Raw genomic sequence first — 11,737 nt, 5'->3', positions numbered from 1 at the left:
AGTTTTGGTTATAGCGACATCTATGATTTATCATTTAAACTTCTAAAAGTAATATTTCTGAAATGAACCCCTAGATGGCGCATCTATTTGCGAATACACATGCGAATATATAGGAATAAATATTCTATGCTATTTAAACGAAATTAATTTAATTATTAATACTTTTCCATTTATTTATTTTATAGTTCTTAATCAATTTAATAAATTATTATTTTTTGAAAAACATTCTGGCAACTCATTGATTCTATAGTCTGTGAAAACTGTATAAATTATACTCTATAGTTCCAAATGTGGTTCCAAATTAGACATGCGCAAAACAGTACGTCAAATAGTAATGCAACATCACGCATCTCTTCCACGGAAGTGATATTACTCCGTAACATCACACATTACCCGATCGATTTTTAATGAAATGATGACCAAGTAATGTTTAAGGTGATATGTGAAGTATTACAGATCATATTGAAAAATAGCAATAATAACTGCAATACTTATTACATATCGTAAAATTACAATTTAAGTAAATATTTAAAAAATGTAGTTGATTTTCCTTCATACTTGGCCACTAAAACGACGCTGACTGAACGTTGCCGAAGTGATGAGTGATGTTTGTAACTGATGCGTAATGCGTGATGTTGCATTACGTGTCAAAGTGATATTACTTTTGTACTATTACACGCATTACCTACCCATGTCTATTCCAAATTTCAATTGCATTTTGCAATGGCCGATTTAAATTTCTCCTTCACTGAGTTGTAATTAAATACCTATCACAGTGCATTATAATTACTTAACTGTGATATTTAATTTCTTAATTACTTGGCGTACAGGTTATTCTAGTCGTTTTCGTTTCGTGAGCTTTGTGTTTTTCTAGGAAGACCATGCCAAGTTTCAGAGATTGCTTACATTTGATTTCTTCATAGTTTGGGCTATTTCTTTTTGTTTTTCACAGCATGTTTGTCGTTGTAAGGTTTGTAGGTTGAATAGTTTTCGTTATAGTAGTTTCGTGTGGTGTAGTTCTTTCGTTTGTTGTTTCTGTTCAATCGAATCAAACTCCATGTTTCGAAGGCTTGAATCGGTACTCATGAAAGACAGTACTGTAATTGTACAAAATAAAATTAATCTCGATCGAGAATTTCGGTCTACTTCGATAATACTATTCGATCGAAATATAAATAGGTTTCAAAGTTAAAATCTTCAATTCTAACTTCGAAGCTGAATCAAAATTGTAATCAAATTAACAACAAAATCTAAATAAAACAATTTCGTTTGTAAGGCTTCTGTTTGGTATACTCATTAATATTGGAATTCGATGTGGTTTTGGCTATCAATTTATAGCGTACCTTCATTACATTTTTGTCTTATAATATTATGTTATAAGACAAAAATGTAATGAATGTAATGAAAATATCTAGAAAGTGAAAATCTATAATCAAATTGTTTAATTATAACCATTTAGAGTAACAATTAATATATGACAAAATGAAAATTTGTCTTTTGTATATGAAATTTAAGTATTCTGTTAACTCAAAGTGTTTACAGAATACTTAATTTTCAATAATGGGTTGGTTAAACTTGTCAGATGAGAATTAAAAACTTACTCGATGAAAATCTGGCTTCGCTTGGGTGAAATATGATTCAATACACATCTTAGTCTAAAATATAGGTAGATATAAGTCCTCAAAGACTATTTCAAAGATGAGGTATAATTTGTATAGCTCTATTCATTGTGTTGAACAACAGTTGAACTTTTTCTTTCATCTTGGTTCACTTTCTTCACTCGAAGTTTCATCCGTGTCTTTCCATGACGAAATCCACATAACATTTCTTAATTTTCTTGATTTTTTTTTAATGTGTGATGTGTGTATAATGGCAGTGTCTTCTTATGATTTTCTTAGTATATCCATTTCTTTTTCAGGAATCAAATCTGTAATATTCGGTTGAAGGTTTTCATCGCTAATTGTTCTAGTTTCATCAACGAGTTAGTCAGTTATAACACTTGGTTAGCTGGCTAAAGCATAAAAAAGTAATATTTGAATCAATTAACCATAACATTTGTTAAATATAAAATTTTAATACTTAATATGCGAGTTGCCTGCATATGGATTATTAAAATTCCTCAACTAATTCGATAGTCACTATTAAATATTTTATCACTGTCAGATCCATGTACGTCTCAACGTTATTGAGTTCATTACAGTATTGATTTTTAACCGCCATATTTTAAAACCAGTAATAAATACATTATAATAATTGTTAATAATAAATTATTGATTATTATCATAAAAGTAAGCATATGATGGTAATAACTTTAAATTTTTAACCAAAACACACCTCAGCAATGCTCTCAGTAGTACATCTTCATCTTCTGTATTATTCAAAATACAGTTGCATAAAATGATCAGAATTAACCATAAGTTCTTGATTTTGAAATAGTAAATATTTAGCTGCTTTTTAAACTGATTCAATGTCCCTGCTCTTCTGTTGTTGTCGGGCAAACTGTTACACAGCCTGATAGCCTGAAATTATGTTGCTATATTTTGTTGCTCTTTATCTATTCCATCCAAAGATTCATGTTTGTTTTTCTGAACATAATATATTATTTTATAAAGTGAAAATCTGTAATCAAAGTTCCTTGTTTAATTGTTACCATTTAGAGTAACAGTGAATTAATATATGACAAAATGAAAATTTGTCTTTTGTATATGAAATTTAAGTATTCTCAAAAATTTTACAGAATACTTAATTTTCAATAATGGGCTGGTTAAAGTTGTCAGATGAGAATTAAAAACTTACTAGATGAAAACCTGACTTCGCTTGGGTGAAACACGACTCATACACATCTTGTTTACACATCTTGGTCTAAAATATAGGTCCTCAAGGACTATTTCAAGGATAAGGTATAAATCATTTATTTATTTATTTATTTATTTAGCTTTGTTCATTGTGTTTAATAAATAAGGTACATAGAAACTGCAAAAGTTTTTAGACATTTTTATTTTAAAACAACATTCAAAATGAACTAACATAATTTAAGGCTGTCAGTGCAAAAGTGGTCTAAGCTCAACATTGTTAGTATGGAGATAATTAGGTTTGCATTTTCAAGAATTTAAATTGAATACATACTTGTGAACGAAATTATATTTGAATTTAGTTTCCAGGTGTAATTAATGAAGTCACTACGGTGCACTCTTTGTAATGAATATTATTTTGAAAAATAATCACAAATTGTGTTTTTTTTTTGTGATATTAGAAGAAGCCTAGAAGCTGACTATAAAGCCCAGTCTTGCTAAGGCCAGCAGAGCGCTAGAGCTAACCCAACACTGAGGGTTGGGGTAGGATGTGCTACTATTAGTATAATAATATATCTATAAGTAAAGTTATTTGTTTAGAAATTAAAGAGTCTCAAGAATTGGTTTATCTTCTCGTGTGCCCTGCGGTTTTACCCGCAGTGCTCCACTCTTGTTGGTCTTAGCGTCATGATATATAGCCTATATCCTTCTTCGATAAATGGGCTATCTAACACCGAAAGAATTAAGAAGAATATATTTTTTAATTGAAGCTCATCTTAGGATTATTCCAATTCTGTCAGTAACTCCCTTCAAATAGGTTGGTAGGCTGGTTGTCTTTCAATTGTGTTCTGTGTCTGGCTTCGTTCGACTCCTGTGATGCTGTGGAGGCGCCTGCAGATTGTTGTCGCGTAGTACCCGCTTGACATGCTGCAGTTCCCCGCTGAGGTGGGCAGCATTACAGAAGTGACGGGCTCTCTGAAACAAAGATTTACCGACAGAAGCTAGTTGGCAAGGGTGGTGGTGAGAATAACCATTGAGGTACCTATCAGTATGAGTGGCTTTCCTATACACTGTATGATTGAGCATGCCATCCCGTCCCCTCATTTATAAAATGTCAAGAAAGGGAAACGGTTGTTTGTTTCTAACTCCATAGTGAATTGGATGTTTTTATGTATGGAGTTAAGATGTTCTAAAAATGCAGGTATATGTTCAAAAGGAGGTATTGTGTATTGTCATCTACATAGTGTTTATAAACAGTCTCGGTTTGAATGGAGCTGTGGACAAGGGTCTCTGAAAAGTGTTCGAAACGTCGGGATAATGAATGCGTGATAAAATAAAAAAAATCTTTTGTTTTTTAAATAAACAGGTCTTGTTACAATTTCGATGCCAGATATCAAAGTTAGAAATAATAATAAAAACATTTAGGTACATCAACTAATTAAAATTATATCCCAATTACAACTGCACACAACATTTAAATAAATACAATAAAATAAAAAGTGCCGTATACATTATTCAATTCTTAATTAAGTCTAATGTGTGTCGATACATATCAAATGCGCTTAAGTCACACATAAACTATTATTGGTAAACCTGTACACAGTCGGTTTGAGTGATATTTTAACGGTAAATTAGAATAATATCACCAAATTGCTTGAAATATTGCCTATTGGGAACACTGTTTAAATTTCAACACTGTAGAAAAACGGCAAACGGAGCTGCGGGTTATAATTGGGTTTCACAATCAAAGGCGAACTCCACGTGGGGCGACTAAACAACTGAACTTTACACACAAAAGTGGCGAGACGCACAGAAAGCGCTGAAAGAGCGGGATAGCACGAGCGCGAACGTAATCGTATACACGAGGGCAAACGACTAGCGTCCTCGGCAAACGGACTTTCTTATTTTTTTTAGGTAATCAGACGAGCATATAAGCGCATGACACAAAAGTAGACCCATGCCGACTTTGGTACGCTCTTAGCAAAGTAGGGTTGATTAGTTGCAATAACGTCATACTCCTTCTCGCAAAGTGGAATAAACCCTTCTGCTGTAATAGCGAACTCATTTGCTCCCAACTATTACTTGATAAGTGATCACTGCAGATTCGAACATCTGGTGGTAAATACACGTTGTAAAAAAAATCAAAATCAAAAAATGTTTATTACTTTTTGTAGCACAAAACTTAAAACTAGTTACCGATGACTCCCATTAAGCCTTATCAGACTGTTGGGAGGCACCGCTCAGTGGTGTGCTAGTTACATATACATACTTACATTCAATCCAAGCTCTTCTACAGAGGCTTATCCTTCCACTGCTAGAGAACCCATTATAGCTAGCACTCTTTTGTCAGCTGACAAGGTTTCCTTGAAATATTTACACTCATAATTTTCACTAAAATCAGCGACGATCAGGCATTCATTTTCTTTAAGACCATTCAAGCACTGATGAAAATTGTGAAATTGCGATTTTATGTTAAAGACGTGTTTCTTAAAATGTGTCAATTCTTTCTCAAGTTTCCAACTATTTTTTCTTTCTGTCTCTTCCTGTTTTACTTCTCTAACATTCTTAATTGATTTGCATTGTTTTCCATCCTTTTCATATTCTACGTTCTTCCTGATCCATTCATTGTATTGTATAGTTCCGGCTGTGCGCCGGACGCGTAACGGGTTAATATTTTGTTCATTATATTGAATTTACATTCTTTATTTGCATTCCTTACAATCACCATACATGCAATCTTCGGAAAGGTCGTTGCATACTGTATCTCGAATAATATTGTTTAAGTTGTCATCATTAATCACATTTTTTTTTGTATAAGAGCTTCAGCTTTATATGAGAAATTAGAGTGTTTTACACAAACACATTTCTCTTGCATCAATTAACGACGTAAAATGGTCGATTTTTCGTAAAGTAATAGTAAGAACATGGAAGATCCGGATGTTCCGCCTTGAAAATGTTATATAGATTACATTGTGTTTTAAGGGCTTGGTCTAGTAGTGCAAACAAGTGCATCCTGTCATCCTATATGTAAATAATACAAATGTACTAAGGGAAAGTTGCTCCACTTAATTTTTAAAAATTAAATCATTCGTATGCATAATTTAATATTCGTAATAAGTACCAAAAATGACAATTTGAAACAATTTTTGGGAAAATTACACCGGGTGATTTTTTTTTATCAGTACACAAAATTTGCGAATACTTTCTATTGATATCTTCAACTTCATGTTTATATAACTGATCAACTTTTACAAAGAAATTTGGACGAAATATAAAAAAAAATAAGCTTTCCATACAAAATGCAGAACTCTATACATTTTTTTCGACCTAAGTTTCTTAGTGAAAGTTGTTCAGTTTAACTAATAAAACGGATAAACAAATTTTGTATATAATAAAAAAAATGTAATGTTTGTGTTAAATGAAAACAAAAAATATTTATTTCTGACTAGCTTCCGCCCGCGACTCCGTCCGCGCGGATGTCAGTCTTCGCGTCTTCTACAGATTTATTATATTATGTGTAATATGTATATAGATTTATATTGATAAACCTAATAAATCTTTTGCTAGCATTCTGATGCTTTATCGGTTGCACTGGATTTATTTCTTTTTTTTCAATCGCTTGAATGATATAGGATGGGTCCTTGATGGGCATCGAATGCTGAAGTCTCGAATCAATCAATTCTGACAGTAGGCAATTTATGTAAAATCTTGATAATGGTCCATCATTTTATTTTGCCTAAACGTTACATACTTTTTTATATATTCTATTTTTAACGAATTATTCACTCCAGTCCAAACAGCAAATAAGCAGACTTCTGCTTCTGCAACGTTTAGTTGTCCCTGAATTTAGAAAAAATAGTCATGATTCTTATCTATGACAAAAGTGTTATTTTTTGCATTGTATATCAAATATTATTTTTTTTTAACCGCATCTTCCGCATTCATGTCTTTTGCCGGAATTAGACATTTAACTTCTACTAGTCCCATTTTCCCTTTTTGATATGGGAGTGTATAAAGTAAATTTTTTAGATATTTCTCGTTATACTTTTAAAAAGTTATTATTGTCATTTTGCTCATTAGGTAAGTAATTTCGATATCAGTTTTAAGTTTTTTGATACCTGCAATAATAACGTCATAATCGCCTGCACATACTTATCGATTACACCCTGTATACAATCCACCATCCACATTCATAATGTTTTCCTGTCCTCCTCTCCTTTACGCTGTTCACCGATACATTTGAAATGAGTAAATCTGCTACCACTGAAGGATGTTTCATTGTGATCAGCAAATTTTCACCACTGTTGTCAATTATTTGTTTTTCATTTTTAATCAGCAATTGGGAATCATCAGTTTTGTTTTTTGCAGATTGGTGATGTACCCTTACAATATGTCGAAAAGGGAAAGCATCAACGAATTATCGTTTTCGTCCTCTTTTTTTATTCTTCGCGTCTCTGTTACTTCTGTTTGTTTAGTTCTCAACACCCACTGAATTTTCTATGTTATTGTGATCTTCCATTACATCTGAGTTTTGATGATGTGATGATAATCCATTCGTTTTAATATTGGTACTTAGAGTTGGTAGACTAAACTAGAAATGGCGGACTAAATTTGTCAGCGCGTCTGTAAGATCAGAATATAAAACCAACATCCTGCATTTATGTTACAAAATTAATAATCAAACAACATGCCGCTACGTTGAAAATGACTAGAAGAAAAAATTAAAACACCTCGGATCAATTTTGGAGTAAACAAATCATTTTCCCCGTATGGGGATTTCCCCGGATGAACTTGGGAAGTTCAAGTTCTCAATACAAGTTTATATTATATTTCGTATTTCTCAAATGAAAAATAAACATTTTTGGAACTTCAAAAAAATTATATTATAAGAAAATTTATGAGCTTACTTTAGTTTTAAAGAAATATACATCCCTTTACTGACACCCCGTAAAATAAAGAAATTGTTGCCAATCACCTTTGCAATCTATTTATTTGGTTTCATTAACTTTATGTTCGAAGATAATTTTTTTTCTAGTAGTTACACGCGTATTTTTTTCGTTTATTTTCCATATCGAAATCAAATGTTTAAAAATACGAATATTTGCACAAAACTAAGATAAAAATAATCAATTAACAAAAATATTAAATTTAATGAAGTAGAGCAACTTTCACTTCGGTATGAAGGAAAATCGAGCGTAGAGCACACGTCAGAACGCTCCGGCCCAAGGAGCGCGACTAAAGAAATTCGCTAGGATTTTTCCTAATTATTTTAAATATTTTTTTAATATTTAAAGAATTATCAAAATTAAAAAAAAAATTTTTTAAAGGATTAATACTCATTGGTCTTCAACCAAATCGAATAAATTAATGGAAAAAATAACTTTTAGCAGTATTTATCAATAGATTTTGTAAGGCAAAAAATGGGAAATTTCATGAATTTATAACGTTCTAATTAAGAAAATCATAAGTTTTTCGGCAATTGTATTCAGCAGTTTTTAATAACGACTATATAAGGATAATAATGCGCTGATCAGATTGTGTAAATTGTAATCGGTTGCAACGTAGTGAGTGCACAAACTTAGCTCGAAATGATTTTGGGGGAAAGAGACTTATCTTGAAGGCCTGATTAAGGTAACATAAAGTAACTTTATAAATGTGAAAAAATTCACGCGCATTGCGTATATAACACTAATTGATAAACAAGAAAAAAAAATTCAGTTTATCATTTCATTAGCCGGGAAAAAATTGTCAAATAACTTGTTGAAAACGCAATTTTGCTAGACTGCAGCCTTAAGAAGATATCTTTTTTGAAGTTTCTCTCCATGTTTGGTGACTGTTTCTTTCTTACCTGCTGTAGGTATTGTAATATCAGCTCGTAGAGAAAAGTTCTGTATTTTTTTCATTCAGCGAATCAGAGTTGGTAGTTTTTTGTTTTTTGGAGTTGTATTTTCTGTTGACTCCAAGAACATCTTTAAATAATTGTGTCTTACATCTGGACTCTTCTATTTGTTCCGTATTCAAAATGTTTTATAAATTTTCTTTCCTTTACGATCTCTCGTCTTATCTCATTGTCATCTATTTTTAATACTTGAAACTAAAATTTTGTATTTATCATGCAGTGTGTTGTCTTCAACGTTTTAATTTATTGTGCTCTTTTCTTACTTTTCAACAGTTCTCTTTAACTTCTCGATTTCTTTTTTCATAATGAAATTTTCCCTATAAAGTTTGCTTCTATCTTTTCTAACTTTCTTTCGTCCCCTAACAGATGGTGAATCCGATGCAGGAGATAAAGGTGGCGTCTGCTGACCCTCAAAATATTGTTCAAAACATTTTGTAAAGACTTCAGGCCCTGTAGACAAAGTAACAATTACAAAACGATAACGAAGTTAGAAAAGGAAAAATGTATGGGATTGACATTAGATAGACCACGTGATCTAACGCGGCGTATGTCAATCCCATACATTTTTGCCTTTTCTAACTTCGTTATCGTTTTTTAATTGTTACTTTGTCTAAGGCCCCAGTTTTGTTTAGTTAGATATATTATTATATAGTCAATATATTCTTCGATTTATTTTACCTCGGCAATAATGACTTTCCAACGGCTCGAACTTCATTATAAATTTTTGAACAGCTTTTCTCTTTGAGCGAAAAGCATGAAGTTTCCGGTCTCGACCACGATTTTCTGACGGACCTTCTTCAGTGGCAGCATAACGGTTAGTAACACCTTTAACACGACCTTGTTTTATATTTTTTCTTGGGTGTCTCCTTTCAACGGGAGCCAATTTTACGTATCGTGAAATAAAATTGACTTGATCAATTTTTGTAGGCTAACTGTAGAATCTTTTGTGAAAATAAAACAAATCGTTTGACGTCAAAATTTCACACTGGTATGCACTCTTTTTGTTGTGATGACATGTTGGCCTTTTTGGCAGGTTGTGCGAAGAGTATCTAAAATAAGTTTAAATTGAATAAATGAAAAAAATCTGAAAAAGTGATATAGGTAGATGATAACAAATCGCAACAAGTCAACGACTATTAGCAAAGTGAGGGTAGTTGGGTCGAACGTCGTATAAACAACGTCCGAGCTGCTAGGCACGATTCGTACGAATGCGCCACGAATCAAAGGAAAGCGGCTTTTTATAGTATTCGCCAGCTAAGCGTGACCAGACATGAAATATGACAACTACATTGAGAACTATCCCCAAAAATATTAAATTGACGAGATGGGGTACCTCCTCTTTAAGTTTCTGGTATACTCCGCTATGTACACCTGTCATTACATTGGCGTTGTCAACTCCTATACCAGAAAGCTTTTTGATGTCAAGTCCATGTGCAAGTAGTGTTTTTTTTTTTACAGTTTGCGTAATGGATTCAGCGTCGCCTTTACTTAACTCTCCAAGCGTAAGGAAAGTTGACACTATCTCATATGAAGTCTTGCTAAAATATTGAATTACTAGCAGCAACATTGAGGTTTGAAAAAAAAAACATTACAATTATTTAAATTTTTGTTCAGTAAAAATATCGGCAATTGCATCATCTGACAAAGTAATGTCAGTAGAAGATGATGAATTATCTTCAAATTGAGTATTTTGTTTATTAGACAATGATATAGAGGGGCCAGTCGCTGATCTAACAGTCTGAACAGTCACTGATGTAAAGGTAGAGGAGCCAGTATAATCCGATTCTTTACGGTAATTATCCATTGTATTTGTGACAAATTATCTTCAAATGAAAAAATAAATTTATAAATATTATTATTCTACAAGGGTATTATTCGACGATGATTAGAATCCTGACTCCCCGAAGCGAACCTTCGTTCGTCCGACGTAGTAGCTCAGATGCTATTCTTACGTTACTTGTGCACTCTAAAATAAGCGTTGTATCGTAGATGTTTAATTCCATTACGTTTATTCAGATAGGTGAATGACCTTAAAGAAGCGTTAGCCAATCACCGGAGTCGGTTTTAGCGGTTATACAGTTCGTGTTGTTTAGAACAGCTGTCGACAGATTTTAATAAAGGGCTTGTTTATGTTTTGATTTCGGTACACTTGTAATGTTTTATTAGAAAGTCAACTGTTTTGTTTTTATGTATTATCCACAACGAAGGACACTTTATTATACTGTTTATATCCCTTATTACTCATATATTGTCGTACACTGCACAAATAAGCCACAGTGACTAGCACTGTGGCTTATTTGTATATTCACTCACCAGATAATATCGTCTTGGAAACGTTTTCACTGATTTATGAGCTTGTAACTTATACTTTACAACACAATTACTTTGATTTAAATGATTTTTTATATTTTTAAATAATTTTATTACGCGGAGCTGATGTTAACGACTTGACAGCTGTCATTCTAGGAAGACGATGATCGTGAAGGTGTCCTTCGTGTTCAATAATCCGACAGCTTTATCAAGAATGATAATGATCAAAGAAAATTTGAACCGCAGTTTATGAATCTAAAAATAAAATAATGTTTGAGATTGGCATTTTCACTTGCATGAAAACTCAGTAGACTTCAGAAACATAATACTGAGTTTTCTTGCAAGTGAAAATGCACGTGGATGAAAAATAAAACAGTAAGTACATTTTTTACATGTTATATTACAATAATAAGAGATTAATCTAAGACATTGACATAAATACCAACAAACTTAAACTACTTGTGTAATATTACATCCATTTTTTTTGCAACTTTGTCGCAGAAGCTTCTTCAGCAAAGGCTCTATTTTTGATTGTACAAAATCTTTTTGTGCAAATCACAAATACTGATTTAACAATTATATTTACATTTTCTTCTTTGTGATTTGCACATGTTATAAAATCAAAATTAGCGGAGTTTTTTACATTTTCAATTACAGTTTGTTTTAAAAATGTTATATGAGCCTTTTCCTTTAAAAAGTTGTTCACTACTGTGGCACAAAATTCCACACAAGCTAT

General features: G+C 32.2%; 1 pseudogene; it reads left to right on the top strand.

Annotated features, from left to right (window-relative positions):
- Positions 1–11,737, top strand: part of LOC149896180 (uncharacterized) — a 257,603-nt pseudogene that overhangs the window by 133,556 nt on the left and 112,310 nt on the right.

This window comes from Colias eurytheme, chromosome 29, assembly GCF_061535395.1.
Source record: "Colias eurytheme isolate Ceu_HAF_F1 chromosome 29, ilColEury1 Martin Lab GWU primary, whole genome shotgun sequence".
Lineage (NCBI taxonomy): Eukaryota > Metazoa > Arthropoda > Insecta > Lepidoptera > Pieridae > Colias > Colias eurytheme.
The sequence above is the reverse complement of the archived record's forward strand: the minus strand, read 5'-3'. Positions and strand labels throughout refer to the sequence as shown.